Raw genomic sequence first — 14,831 nt, forward strand, 5'->3', positions numbered from 1 at the left:
TTTAATCTGCTTCCTGCCTGTGCTCCAGGGAAAGCATTTCCAATTTTCCTCATCCAAATGAAACCAAAAAGGCACTTCAGGTACAAGAACTCACAGGAATGGAATCATGAAGGATTTTTAAATTCAGCAGAGAGAAATTTGTGGTAAGAATAAGTAATTGGGACTTGAAGCTTGACAGATATAAGCCAGAAAGAGCAGCACATTTCAAGTTTTTGGGGTGTGTGCTTGCTACCCCAATTTATTGAGGATTGCAAAGGATGTTCCACACATGGATTTATTCCTGTTGTTGAGATTGGACACTTTTCTCAGCAGCTGTATCCTTCCAGAAATCCATGTAGGAAAATATCAAAGCCTGTAGCTCTCAGGATATTAGAAAAAATTACTGCTTGAGCAGTCTCATTCCAGAAATTGCCTTCCTAGAAGGGAATAAGGATGAACACACATGGGAGGGGAATTTCTCCTTCTCACCTGGTCTAGTTTTATTGCTAACCACAAAGGTGAGCTGGGTGTTTGTTCTGTGTCCAGATTGTTCATCATCAAGGGGAAATATTCATGGGAGAGCTCCCTGTCACTTGGACAGCCTGTCAAATAGCAAAGGTCATTGTTACTCATTCCCATGAACTGCTGCAGCTACACTGGGATGACTGGAAGGTCACAAAGGCTTTTTGAGCAAAGGGCAGACTTTCTGACTTTTGAAACTGCCCGTAGCCTGAATTTACTTTCAAAGGGAGGCTGCTGGGTTTTCAGTTTCCTTTTGTAGTCTTGGTAAAACCTTTAATTGACTTATTGTCAGGGGATTGTGAGGAAAAGGGGAAAAACACCCACAAGAGGCAATACTGTTTGATCTCTGTCCTTCCTTGTTGTGCTTGTGAGCCAGAGCCTTGCTGCAGATAGAATTTCTGGTGGGATTTTGTATTTATGTTAGAATGTTTCTGTCTCCTGCGCCGGACGTGGGTTTGGTTCTTTTTTTTTTCTCCTGGGAATGTATGTTTTTGTTTGAGTGCTCAAGTGTTCCTCAAGTGGGTGAATGAATCATGGAAATTCTGCATTATGGACGGATGGAAAGATAATAAAGCATTATATGAGGGCTTTCGTGGTAAGTTTGCTTTGCAGGTAAAAGGGATTAGTCTTTCTCTAGTAAACAAACAGTGCAGAGGATGGAAAAGCCAGCTGGGCTTGTTTGGAGTTGCTGTAGTTATTCAACACAGGTAATTTTTTCAGGCTGTACGTGGTGTCCTGCTTGAGGAAACACAAGAAGCTTTGTCACTGTGTGTCACCCTGCCCAGAGCAGGAGCCAAAATCAGTACCCAGGTACCCTTAGGGTAATAATTCCTGGGTTAGAAAACTGGAAACCCCTTTTCTGACTTACAGATTTTCTGTTCAAATCATATTTTAACTTCATGAGGGTCCTGCCAGATGTCAGTGTGTGAGTGGATCCCCCAAAAACTTGACCCAAACTCATGAGGCCTTTTCACTGCAGACACACTCCTAATGCCAAAGCCAAATCTTGGCAAGAGTGGGCAACCTCTGAAGCACAGCACACCCTGTGCTTCATATCAGGGGTCTTTGTATTGAGATTCCTGACTTCAAGTAGATAACAGCACTTTTCCCAACATTGTTTAATCTGAGGATGAAAAATGTTGTGTAACAACAGTAAAAGGCAAAACCTTTGCATGCCAAACATCAGGAATGTGGTGTTTTAGAGCACAGAGGGGTACTCTGGGCTGCTTGATTTTATCTGCTACTTCTGCTCTCTTTTTCAGACAGCTGGATCCTTATTTTTCTAAAAAAAGCTTCTAAAAAAAGCTTCATGCCAGGCCTAATGCTCATCTCACCTGACAGTTCTAGGAATGGGGCATTATGTTGGTCAATAGAAATCTTAAGAACAATCACTTAATGGCTTTAAGTCATTATTTTACTTGGCAGAAAATACAAAAAACCCCAGCATCGGTCAATCCAATAGATCTCCTTGGCCAGACTTCAGCCCTGCCCAAACCCAAAAATACAACTTCACAGAGTGCCCAGGTACCCTCCCACCCTCCTTGTGCCCATCATGAGCTCTCCGATTTGTTTTCTGGAATTCCTTCCCCATCTGAAGGTGTGGTTTGAAGGACATGAGACCTGAGCTGTTTCTGTCCATTCTGTGGCGCAAAAAACCCTTCCAAAAAGAGACTTTCCAGGCAATCCTTCACTTTTCTTTCTTCACATTGATGATGTCTCTGGATTGCAGCTCTGGGCAATCTTTTCAGGTGTGTGGCACGAGGTCTTTGTCCTCTCTGTTTTTTTAGGTTAGGGTCTCCAGACTTTTACCATTTGCTTTACATTTCAGTCATAAACCTGTCCTTCAAGAGTGCTTCCCAGGAAAGATGCTTTATTCACTGTGTGGTCTGCTTATAGAAAACAAATGTCAAAGGCATAAAAAATGCTGATTTTAGGATTTCATCAAATTTCCTTGGGACTACTGTCTGCAGAAGGCACCAGCCTCAGTCCTATCTGTCAATTACTTGTCCTCAATGCATCGAACACTGTATTAAACAGGGGCTTGCAAGGTATTTGAGCTTTATTTTCCCACAGGTAATTGCATTTCTGTCTACCCTTTAAACGCCTCACAAGCATTCCTAGGGTCTAGGGCTGGCTCTGTTGCCAAATCTAAACTGGAGAAAGAGGGTAGAGCCCAGGGGACTCCTAATACCCAGAGCTTTCTAGATTTAGCTCAAATCCTTCGCACTGCAGCCAGGCGAGCTCAGAGCTGGTGCAGCCCTGCAGCACAGTTGTTTATTTGCTGGGGAGGAAATAGAAGTGCCATTCAGTAGGAATTGGCTCCCCAGCTTTCCCAGCTGCTGGATGACAAGCATCCCTCATGGTTCAGCTTTTCTGTGGGTACAGGGGGCACCAGTTTGTCCTTTGTGGCTCCTCTTTGCCTATGAAAAAACACAGCCTGGATTTGGGGCAGCCCTGAAGGGCAGGTGTTGCTCTGTGAGATGCTGAGGACTCCAGGCAGGAAATCCTGGCTTCTCTTCCATCCTCTGTAGATAAGAATCTCCAAGCTGGACCATCCAACTGTCCTTATTTCCTTATCACCTCTGACTTTGTCAGTCTGGTGGGAAAGGCTGCTCTTTCCAGCCTTGTTGCTAATTCCTCTCTTTCCAGATAGAGCTGGTTAGAACAGGGATATGGCTCATTTCCCCGAAGTCCTTTAATTTGCAAAGCTCTGCTTCCATCTGTAGGCTTGGTGGAGACCCAGAGAGGCAGGTGTGGGAGGGCAGAGCCCACCACCAGGCACAGGCTGGCTCCTGGGGTGTGCTGCATGGGGACAGCCACCCCGATGGCTGGCAGGCTCCCAAACCACATCCCAAACAACGTGTGGCCATAGAATCATAGAATATCCTGAGTTGGAAAGGACCCACAAGGACTAACCAGTCCAATTTCTGGTCCCTCTGGCACATGAGAACCCCAACAATCCCATCCTGTCCCTGGGAGCATTGTCCAAACTCTCCTGGAGCTCTGGGGAGCCATTCCCTGGGGAGCCTGGGCAGCGGCCAGCACCCTCTGAGGGAAGAACCTTTTCCTAATATCCAACTAAACTCCACCTGAAACAGCTTCATGCCATTTTCTTGGGTCCTGTCAGTGGTCACCAGAGAGCAGAGATCAGAGCTGCCTCTCTACTACCCTTCCTGAGGAAGCTGCAGACCATGGTGAGGCCTCCTCAGAACAAACTAAAGGACCTCAGCCCCCCCTTGTAAGGCTTTCCCTCTAGAGCCTTCCCCAATTTCATGCTGCTCCTTTGGATGCTCTCTAAAAGCTTTACATCCTTCTTATATTGTCCCTTGTCCTATACTGACTTTCAAACATTACAGTGGCTTCAGCATCTGGGTGCTTCGAGGGGCTTTGAAGGGTTTTAAGTCCAGTGGTGATGGCAGCACTGAAGGGCTGTGACGTGGTTTGAGGAAGTGTTTTTTTTTCCTGGGAATGGAATGGCATTGTGCCAGTGTCGAACCGTGACAGGCAGTGAGGGAAGCTCAAAGTCTGGAGAAAAACAACCTGCAAGCACTGCACATATGAAATTGAAAAGTTTGCACAGTTGTCTGATATCTGAGGGAAGCTGGGAACCCCAAATCCATGTTATTCTTGCTGTTTTCCCCAGATGTTTTGGCTGGCTCAGCAACCTCAGCCCAGCTGTGCAGGTGCAAACCTCTGGCAGGCAGCTGAGCGTGTTTTATAAAACCTTAAAATGCTTGAAGGCAGCGTGCAGACATGACTGATTTCCATCCAAGGCACAGTCTTTCCTCCAGACTTTCCCTCCAGGCATCCAAAAGCAATTTCAGCCAGCGTTTAATGGGAAGGCTGTGGGATGTCTGAGTGCTCCAGCTCCACGGTGGACCCGCATGCCGAGAGTTACACATTGCTCAATCCTGATCACAAACTTTTTTTGGAAAGAAGCTGTAATTTAATAAAACCTGTGTTTATGGGGCTGCTGCTTGGAGAGGAGACTTTTACCCAGCAGCTGCATGAAAGGCATTGAATTCAGAAGGAACAGGGACATCTTCCCTTTGCTTTAGGGCTCTGTGTGCCAACTCCCAAACTGTGACACTGGAACTGGATTCTTTTGGCTTTCCCCTCCATTTGGAAGAAACCTCCATGGCACAGGCTCTGTGCCCAGAGCCACTTAAGAGTATTCTTATTATATACAGAATTGCAGAATGGTTTGGGTTGGAAGGAACATTAAAGATCAACTTGTTCCAACGCCCTGCCATGGGCAGGGACACCTTCCATTAGACCAGGTTGCTCAGAGCTTTGTCCAAACTGAACTTAAACATTTCCAGGGATGGAGTGTCCAATACACATTTAGTTTGTATATATATATATATATATATACATACACACATACAATTTTTAAAATAAATATATATTACATATTTATTTTTATAGTATACTATAGTATTATAATATATAGAATATATATAGTACATATATGATAGTCTATATATAGTACATATATGTATTATGTATAAATATGTTAACATTGCATATACATTATATATTATAGTGTTTATATAAAAATATAGATATTAAATATATATAAAATAAATATAAATATATAATATATATATATATATTGGAGCAGGTCCTTTGCTAGCTTTTAGGGGTCTTCAAGCCAAAAAAAGTTTAAAGCTACGCCTATTTTTGATTTTCTATAACTTTTTTTTCCAGTATATCACACTACCCCGTGCAACTGCGTGAACACTGATATCAGTGAGTGGCAGAAACCAGATGCTTCGAGATAAGAAATCGTGACGGTGTTCGGGTAGGACTTTGGAGGGCTGTGTTTTTCTGGACCACAGGCTGGGCTTTAATTGTGAGGTGGACTCCGATGAGATTAATTTCATTGTCTGGACAGGAATAGGAAAAAACTCGTGCAGGAATGAAGTTATTTTCCACACTGGGTCCGCTTTGTAGTTTGGTGAACGCCCCGGAGCGGGGGTATTAAAGCAGTTTTGAAGTGCATCAGCAACCGCAAAAGGTGAAAAAGACCCGTCTCGCTTAGGAAGAAAATGAGCTTTAACACGCTTGCTTCACCACACAGCCGCTGATATCTTTAGTCTCACTTTCAAGTCGCTCAAGATCAGGAGCGGGGCGGAGGAGGCGGTGCAGGAGGCGGAGGCGGAGAAGGGGAAAGAGGAGGAGGAGGAGGCGGGGGATGCTCGAGGCGGAGCCGGGGCGGGCCGCAGGGGAGGCGGCTGGAAAACAGGCCGGCGCTGGTTCTCGGCCCGCAGTGCCCGCAGCCGCCGCTCAGCCGCGCCGGGAGCCGCTCAGCCGCGGGAGGCAGCGAGGCGAGAGCCGGGCGGGCGCCCCGACCCCGACAGTCCCCTCCGGCACCGCACAGAGAGGTACGCGGCGGGCAGCGGCCCCGGTCCCCTCGGAGCGTCCCCTGGCAGGGTCCCCTCGGCCCCCTCAGCCCGCACCTGCGGCGGGAGGGCCGGTGCCGCCTCGGCGGGGCTGCCCGGCTCCGTCCCCGCACAGAGCGCCCGGGCAGCGGCGGGGAGAGGGCGGGGGGCTTTGTCTGGGGGCGCAGAGCCGCTCTTGGGCCGTTCCCGGTGCCTCGTCCCACACACCCGCCCGAGGGGCCGTTCCCGGTGCCCCGTCCCAAACAGCACCCTGAGGGTTCAGCCCGGTGCCCCGTCCCAAACAGCACCCTGAGGGTTCAGCCCGGTGCCCTGTCCCACACATGACCCCGGAGGAACCAGCCTGTGCCCCAGTGCCACACACCGCCCTGAGGGGCCGTTCCCCGTGCCCCATCCCACAATTTCATCTCCCCAAACTACTCCAGGGGACCTTCGCTGTGCCCCATCCTACACGCCCCAAACCACCCCAGGAATTTGCTGACCCTCACTTCTCCGCCTCTCGACATCCCAGCCCAGGTGCAGAGCAGGTGTCATCCCTGCCGCTTTTTGTGGGGACCGCGGGAGAAGGGATCTGTCTCTCGCTAAGAGCAGAAAACGCACGGTTGTGTTGGGATTTTGGCGTGGTTTGGGTGTTTATTTTCTCCTCCTGCCGTGTGTTGATGTCGGTGAATCTCCCGCATGTGACACGAGCCCGCGCGTGCCTCCGCATTCCCCGCCTCGGCGTTCCCGGCGATGACACCGAGAGGAGAGGTTCGGTGGGGAAGTCACCGTGCTGGGGATGCGAATGACGAGCGCCCAAGGCTCGCTCCCGGCTTGTTTGTGTTTCTGCTGTTTTCATGTTTATACAAAGCTGTTACGATACCGGGGGCTTGGCGGCTCACACCGCCGTTTTCAGTCGAATCCATCGACTTATGCGTCTTTGAGATCGGTGTGGTAGATGAGGGATTAGTTCCGAATGCTGAGTAGTGAAATGCACAAAGCCAGTTATCAGTTACAGAAACTCAAAACAAATCTTTTATTTACATTCTCAACCCCGTACACAGAGCTGCTCTGCTGCATCCTTGCTCTGCTCATCCCACAAAATGCTTTCCATGAATTATAGACACACTGTCTCAAACATAGTTCTGGGACCAGCTGTAATTGCCTGATATATTAGATGTAAACACGAGCTTTACGTAAAAGTGAAACCATATATATTGCCTAACATATGTCCACTCTGTGATCCTGCACAAACAAAGTTGAGCCCAGAGCCCTGTCCTTAGCTCACCCTGTTGATCCACTTTTCCCGTAGCCTGTATGAGGCAGTTCTGTTCCCAGAGTTACCAGACAGGTTTAGTGGAGACCAAGAAATCAGCCCAGGAGCATTTCTGTGTGTTGTGCAAGAATGCTGTTATGTTCTCAGTCCTTTACAGATGTTGTTTTATTGGCTTAGTGATAACGTTTTGCTCTCCTAGGTCCTTTTCCCTTTCCAGATTGTTAGGCCAGCACTTACTAATCTTTTGTGGCACTGCTGTGGAACAGATGTACCGTGTTTTTTAGGGAGTAGAAAGTTCTGTGGTTTCAGCTGCTTTGCCTCTAAAAAACCAGCACTGCCTTTCCCTCATGCCACTGTTGTGGAGTGGGTAGCCAGACTAGGAAGCCTGTTTGGAGCTGGCAAAAACCCCGACAGGCTTGGGTTTTTTGGATCAGTGCCTGGATCCAAATCATTGTGTGGCTGATCAAACATTTACCTGGACTTCTTTGGGTTTGGAGCAGCATCCAGCTGGTATTTTGGCTAAGCTGTATGTGGAAGGGGGTGTACAGGTCTTGAAACGCTAAAAATGCTAAGTGCTGTGGTCATTTATCCCTCTCCATCCTTTGGCTCTGTGGAACAGCAGCTCTGGAGCTGTTCCTCTTTGTGCCAGGCTGCCCTGAAACGCTGGAGTGTGTGGCTGGAGCACCACAAACACTCTGCACGTGTCCTGGGGTCCCGTGTCCTCAGCCCTGCTGCTGGCACTCATGGTTGTCCCTCTCTGCTTTGAGCTGGAAGTGCTTTTTCCCCGTTGTGCCTCTTCCACCAAAGTGTCATGGGTCAGCTGTGGTGTCTCTCAAACTCCGTGTTTTTCTGGGATGGAGGAATCTCAGTTGACTTGGTGGCCCTGGAGGGGTTGAGGTAGAGTTTGGAGAACTCTGTCAAATTGTTGACATTCATTGCAAACAGCAGACATGGTTTCTGGGCTCCCTACAGCATCCAAGAGGTGTGATGGTGCTTTTACTGACCTCCACCTTAGCCAAGTAGTGTCATTTGGGTTTTTCTCACTCATCCATCCTCAAAAGCTATCTGACCCCTGCCCATCTCTGCCTCAGAAGCTTGGAGGAGTATTCCTGCATCTCATTACCAGCCTCAGGAGTCTATCTGCCTGCCCACTTCCATCATTTCATGTTTTCTGTTCCTCTCATCTCACTGAAAAATAATCCCTTCTAATCAAATCTGAGGTTCTCCAACTAAATTCCTGCTGGCCCAAGTGAGTGTCTAAGGAAAATTGTGATGCTGACTTCTGAAGTATGTGGAATTACTTTGTATGATTGGGTTATACAAAAAAGAGAGATATTATTTTCTCTTGGTTTTTTTTTCCAAAAGTATTAAAAATGCAGCCTGCTGTGTTTCACAAATCTCACCGCTGTCTCCTTCTCTCTGTAATTGCAATTAACAGACCAGAAAATGGAAAAATGTAGAAATACCCTTTCCCACTGGCCACAAACATTAGTCCTCTTCAGAAGTTAATGAAGTCAAGTCTATGGAAATTAAATAACTGATTTTTTTTTTAGTTCTGTTGGTGAGCTAAAACATTGTGTTAGAGTGGTAAATAATAAATAAAACGGCTGTAAAGATCTCCTCTTGGAATTGATGTGGGTGAAGAATGGATTTGAACTCTTCTTTCTCTGGAGAGTCTAAACCTCTGGCTTTAAGATGTGGCTGAGGGATCTGTCCTGCTCTGCTTGCAAGCAAAAACTGATCTAAGGACAGCAGCCATGAGAATAGGGAATAAAAGCATAACCATAAAAACCCCCAAAAGCAACCAATTCATCAAATTACGGAATCCTAAGACACAAATAGTTTTACAAGTGACACTTCAAAGCCACCTTTATGATGTTTCCAGCCTGTGTTATCCTCTTTGTTCTCTTCCTGTTGAGGGAACATGAACATTTTCAGGTACCTTGATTTTTGTGTCCCATTTTCATTGGCTCTGTTGCGGAGTTGCCTTTGCTGTGTCTGGGCATTCCTTGCTCTGTGTTGAGGGCACGTGGGTGTGTGCACTGTAATAAATCTGGAGTTTATAGAAGTCACTTTGGAAATTGGTTGAAAAGCTTTCCTATTTTTTTTTTCCTTTTTATAATCTAAAATTTCAGTGGTTTTTTGTTTTAACAAAAGATTCCGGAAATACCATGGGTGGGAATATGAACCACTTGGAAAACAAATCTTCGTGGCGACTCCAGTTACCACCGTGAGTGCAGTGGCACCTGAGGAGCACATTGGTGTGGTGCAGGTGGTGTGTGGAGAGTGCCTTTGGAGGAACCTCAGTTTGAGGTCCTGTTTTTGTGTTTCCGTGAGAAGCAGTGCCCTTGAGAGGCCCTGGGATAGGGTTGGGCTGCTGGCTGGAGGAACAGTGCAGGGCTGCAGAGCTGTCCATATGGAGAAGAGAAAGCTCTGGGGATACCTTTGACCACCTTCCAATGCCTAAAGGGGCTCCAACAGAGCTGGAGAGAGATTCTGGATAAGAGCCTGGAGTGACAGGACAAGAGGGAATGGCTTCCCACTGACAGAGGGGACTTTCAGATTAGATATTAGGAAGGAATTCTTTAGTCAGACAGTGATGAAGCCCTGGCACAGAAGCTGTGGTTGCTCCATCCCTGAAAGTGTCCAAAGCCAGGTTGGATGGGGCTTGGAGCAACCTGGGCTAGTGGAAGGTGTCCCTGCCCATAGCAGGGGATGGGAACAAGATGATTTTTAATGTCTCTTCCAACCCAAACCATTCTGTGATTCTGCCAGCAGCCCTGAGCTGTGGATAACACAGCACACAGGGTTTTTATAGCAATGTATTTCTGTCTGAACCCAGCAGCGGCGTGATAAGGACGTTTGCTCTGGGAGATGTGCTCTATATTCCAGTGACCTTTCCCTCTAGAAATCTTTAAATGCAGTGAGTGAGGTGGTGTTTGGTGACTTTTAATCATGCCTTTGGTTTTAAATGCAGTTTCAGTGTTATTTTTCATGGTGACTTGAAGTTTTTGTTTTGTGACATGCTGGGGCCAGGGCTGTGAGGTTGGGATGGAAGGGAAATTGTAAGGATGCAGCAGGAATGATTTGGCTCTGAGAGAGGCCTGGGTTGCTCTGAAGGTGATCAGCTCAGCAGCAGGAATGTAATGCAAGAGGGGTGAAAAAGCCCCTCCCAGCTTTTCCTGCTGGAGTTTGATCCCTGAGCTGTTCTCGGGTAGTTTTCGGCTACCAGGCCCTGCTTTAAAGTCTCAGTTAAACAAGGCACTTATTGTTGGTGCTCTCTGATTCCAAGTGATGGTGGCTGGCAGCTTGCTGGGTCTGAGGGAGGCAGATTTTGCAGCCCCAGAGTAGTGATTTACACAGAGTTGGTGTTGGATATTCCCTCTTTGGGGCAGTTTTCCACATCATGCTGTGAGACCACGTTTCCCTCACTTCCTGGAGTAGAAGGATGGAGGGAGCACTGGGGGCCACAGAAGAGATCAGTGCCAGAAAGTGAGTGAGGAGATCTCACCTGTGGAGGGCCCTAAAAAGCTGAACTGACGTAAACCCAGGCAATTCCAGCTTGTAAAGAATTTTTGGTTTGGTAACTTTCATTTCTTTTATCCAGTAGGTCTTTCAAGGGCTGCAAAGCCTTTATAATGGCTTGAAAAGTTCATTTAATTCCACTTTTAGTGTGTGTGTCTGTACTTACTCAGTTCAAAGGCAGGAACTACCTTTTAAGAAATAAAGAAAATATTTGTTTTCCTGGCTGATGAAGTAGAAAACTAAATGGATGTAGATAACTGTTGAAGAATGAATACTTAGTTATTCATTTTTTCACCATTCATTATTCTTGATAATGCCAGATTTTCCCAAGTGTGTCCTCTAGATTGAACTGAGTGGCACGGAGTAGTGTAGGTTGCTGGCATGCTCGGAATGACTGAAACATTGGACAGGATATGGTGATGTTGGCACATTTTGAGAAGGGGGAAGAAAAAGCACGTTGGTTTTGGATAATTTGTGTAGTGAAGTACTTCCTCAAGGTCCCCTGCAGCTGATGTAGGCAGAAAATGCCTTGTGCTAGGTGAAACAGATAGTCCTAGCCTATCCCTAAACTGGGGATTGCATAGGAAAGGAGGAGTTTCTTTTCCTTTATAAGAGTTGGTTCAGTTAAATTAATTTTTCAGGGCAGGTGAGGAATGGATTTTCTCCCAAAAAGGTTGCACAGGTGCAGTGTTCAAGTGTGCTCACCTGTTTCTGTTGGATGAGTATTTAGTCTGAAACTGAATTAAAATTTCTCCTGTCCCATGGGATGCATGTTCCAGGATATAGATGAACCTCCTGCTTTGATCTCCTGTCTAACAGGAGATTCTCTTTTGAAATCAGTCCCTGTTGTGATCCCAGCAGACTCTGCCAGGAAGATGTGCCTGGTAACCGTTTGGTTGAACTCCTGAAGCTCACAGAGCCTTTGGGAAAGCCTGGCAAGCTGGCACGAGGGTTGTTTTGCAAGAGCCTGGCTTTAGGAGTGGAGCTGCCCTGAGATGTTTTCTCTGAGCTGTCCTGTCTCCTACTGCTTGTTTCCTCTCTTGCATAACTCTTTTCCAGCCGACAGAGCACAGGCTGACGGGTCACTTACACAGATTTAAGATGCTACTTCTAGGAAAAGGAGTCATCCTATGCCTGTGCAAGTTCTGTTTGACTGTGGGTGTGAGATCTTGGTCAAGGAGCCCACACGCCCTGGCAGAAGATTGTTATTTTTATGGGGTTATTTTTTATTTGGATCCAATCCCTGGCCTGTCCCGTGACTGATGCTGTCAGCGCTACACGTACAGTCAGGACTGTCCTTTAAGGACAGTACAAACTGGGATCTAGGTTTTCTGGGATTGCATAACTGTGCCCTCAGATGTGCCAGGGCGTACTGACAAACACACACATGTGTGGTCATAGCTGGGATGTGCTCCTAGAACGCTCACACGTGTGAGTATTTCTCTTTGGGACCACTTCTGTCACCTTCCTCCCTTGTTGTTCCATGGACAGAGCTTGGAGGTTGGCTTTGGATTTTCAAGAATAAGCCAAGCAGATTGTGGGGGGGCACACAAGGAAGCAAAAATTCTTAAAACTGCTTTGATAGGTCGAGCTTTAACCCTGAGACAAAGATTGGTACTTCAGAGTTTTTACTCTGCTGCTTGGATGCTCTGACTCCACAGGACACTTCGTGCCATTCATTAACGCTTGCAGGAGCATAAAGTCCTCCCAGCAGACTAAATTAAATGTCCTTTTTAGTCATGGGGAGCTCACACCATTGTCACAGTGGCATCTGGTGTCTCTGTTTGGCCTTTGAGAGAACTGGACAAAGGGCTGAGTGTGACCTTGGGCTTTGCAGTGAAGCGCTGGGTCATTAATCTTTTTGTTCCCTGATTCCCTTGGGGTGGGATCCAGGGCTGTGGTGGGCAGGGGTCAAGTCCTGATGATCTTACACATGAAAATATTCCAGGGAGGAACAGAGGAGAGGCCTAAAGAGAAGAAAGAGAGAACTGCTCAGACTGCAGGGTGAGATGGGAAGGGACAAATGGAAGGGACAGTAGGGATGGGCTCCTGTTAGTAACTGTCCCCATGCTGTGGGATGATGTCCCATGAGAGAGGGACTGTGTTGTTGGGAAGGTTGTGCTGGGGAGCTCCTCTTCCTGTCCCTGTTCTGTGAGTCCAGCTCTTTGTGTTCTCCCTGTATTGCTCCTCCAGGAATGGAAGGAGAAGGTACCATGTGGGAACAGGGAGCTGCATGTGGGATCTTACAGTGTGCCTCCAATGTATGATGGAAGTATTAGGAGGGGTTGTGTGATTTGGGGCTGCTGCTGACGTGTTCTGTTGTCACATTTCTGTTACAAGCAAAGAGCTGCAGGGCAGAAAGGGACCTTAAGTTGTCTAATCTGACCTCCTGCCCCAAGGCTGGGTCAGATCTATCCAAACTTTCCCAGCAGATGTTTGTCCAAAGCAGTTGTTAAAAGCCTCCAGTGATGGATTTTCCTTATCATCCCTGGGCGATCCTAGAAAATCTGTCATTGTTCTTGCCATTACCAAGATTTTCCCGGTTTCTGACTTTGATTTCGGTGCAGCAGTTGAGAATTGCTGCCCTCTTGCCCTTTTGTTACTGTACAGAGTGAGCTGTTCAGTCCCCTGGAGCTGCCTTTGGGAATCTCTGGGCCGTGTCTTCCTTGAGCTGCAGCGTCCAAAGCTTCCCTGGAGAGCTGTGTCTGATACCTGCATGCACTGAACCAGCAAACAACATTTTGTCACTCTCAAGTAGACTTCTGGGGTGTGATTAATGCATTTTATTTTTGGACAAAGCAGTGGTGAAGTGTTTTGTCATGGAAGCTTTTTATGGCTTTGTCTCTTTACAAACTATAAGAACAGAGCACGTGCTTTGCTTGCTCAAGCACTGTCTTCTCCACAGGGATGTGTTCTGGATCTCTGACTGTTCCAGAATAATTCCTGACTGTTCTAAGGTGAAGGAAGTCCTTGCCAGCTGCCCTGACCAAGGCTTTCCCCATGATTAGCTTGATTACAGCTCAGCCATTGTGCTTTGCTGCTCTGACCTGCCAGCTGTAGCTCAGGAGTGACCTTCCCTTTTCCCTCCCTGCTGTGGTTACACTCTGTGCATCTGATTTTGTACCTGCTGTCCCTTTGTTCCCCTGAAGGACTCAGCTATTCATGCATTCCTAAAGCTGGTAAAAAGTGGATGGGAAGATTATTCTGAGAGGTAGCACTCAAATGTAAAACATGACAGAAAACAGATCAGCCAGCAATAGAAGCATTATTTGCTAAGGTAAACTCTTTATTTTTTGGGGGGAAAAAAACCCAAACCCTGCCTGTGTGTATTGTTCCAGGCGTTTTCTCTGGATCTATTAACACCTCTATCATACCTTTCAGTGGGAGAGAGTAGGATGTGTGTGTGAAAGGTTTGTCTGAACACAGAGGGCCTTTGTCCTGAGACAGCTGAAGAAGCTCTCACCAAAATGAAGGCTGGTCTGGACAGGTCTGAAACATCTTTTGGCATCGACTTGTGTTTATTGATGTGGGAAGAGCAGGTAGGGAGGAGCCGTCTGGCTTTTTTTTTGTTTGAGCTATCAGTATGTGTCTTTGAATTCCTCAGTGGTCTTGCAGAGTTTTTGTATGATAACTTGTGTAATGTGAGTCCCCAGTTTCTCTTGTTGTCTTTCCAATTGCAGTGAAAGCTCTGGTGTTTCATTCCTTACTTTTTTCCTCTGTCAGTTGCAGACACTGGGATCTTTAGTCATGTGGAAGGCATTTTATTGACAGCTTTAGAGTCTGAAGTACTTGCTAGCACTGAAGAAGTGTAAAGTGATGTAGACTCTTGGGCAAAATGCCTTTTCCAGTGTTCCTTGATAAAGATTTCTTAGAACTGAAGAGTGAGTGAAGTGGCACAGGAGATTTGAAACTCTCTCATCTGACCTCCTGCTCCAGACAGGGCCAAGATCAAAGGTACGTTTCTTGTGAACTTTTTTGGACTTGTTTTAGTCAAGAGTGGCAGGTTGATGCCATGCTTTGTGCCCTCATGGTGAGGAATCTTTTCCTCCTGTCTGATCACTATTTCTCTTGCTGTCAGTAATTCTCATTGTTTCTTGTCCTTTTGTTTCTGCCATCCAGTCTGGCTCCATCTGCTCAGTAAACCTCAG

At 46.9% G+C, this 14,831-nt stretch overlaps 1 protein-coding gene across 1 annotated transcript in view; it reads left to right on the forward strand.

Annotated features, from left to right (window-relative positions):
* Positions 1-5,730: 5,730 nt before the first annotated feature.
* Positions 5,731-14,831, forward strand: part of SMOX (spermine oxidase) — a 51,745-nt gene continuing 42,644 nt past the window's right edge. Inside the window, exon 1 of the mRNA XM_030948296.1 lies at positions 5,731-5,888. The gene's annotated coding sequence lies outside the window, so the exon portion shown is untranslated. The remainder of the gene's footprint in view (positions 5,889-14,831) is intronic.

Source organism: Camarhynchus parvulus, chromosome 4 (genome assembly GCF_901933205.1).
Source record: "Camarhynchus parvulus chromosome 4, STF_HiC, whole genome shotgun sequence".
Lineage (NCBI taxonomy): Eukaryota > Metazoa > Chordata > Aves > Passeriformes > Thraupidae > Camarhynchus > Camarhynchus parvulus.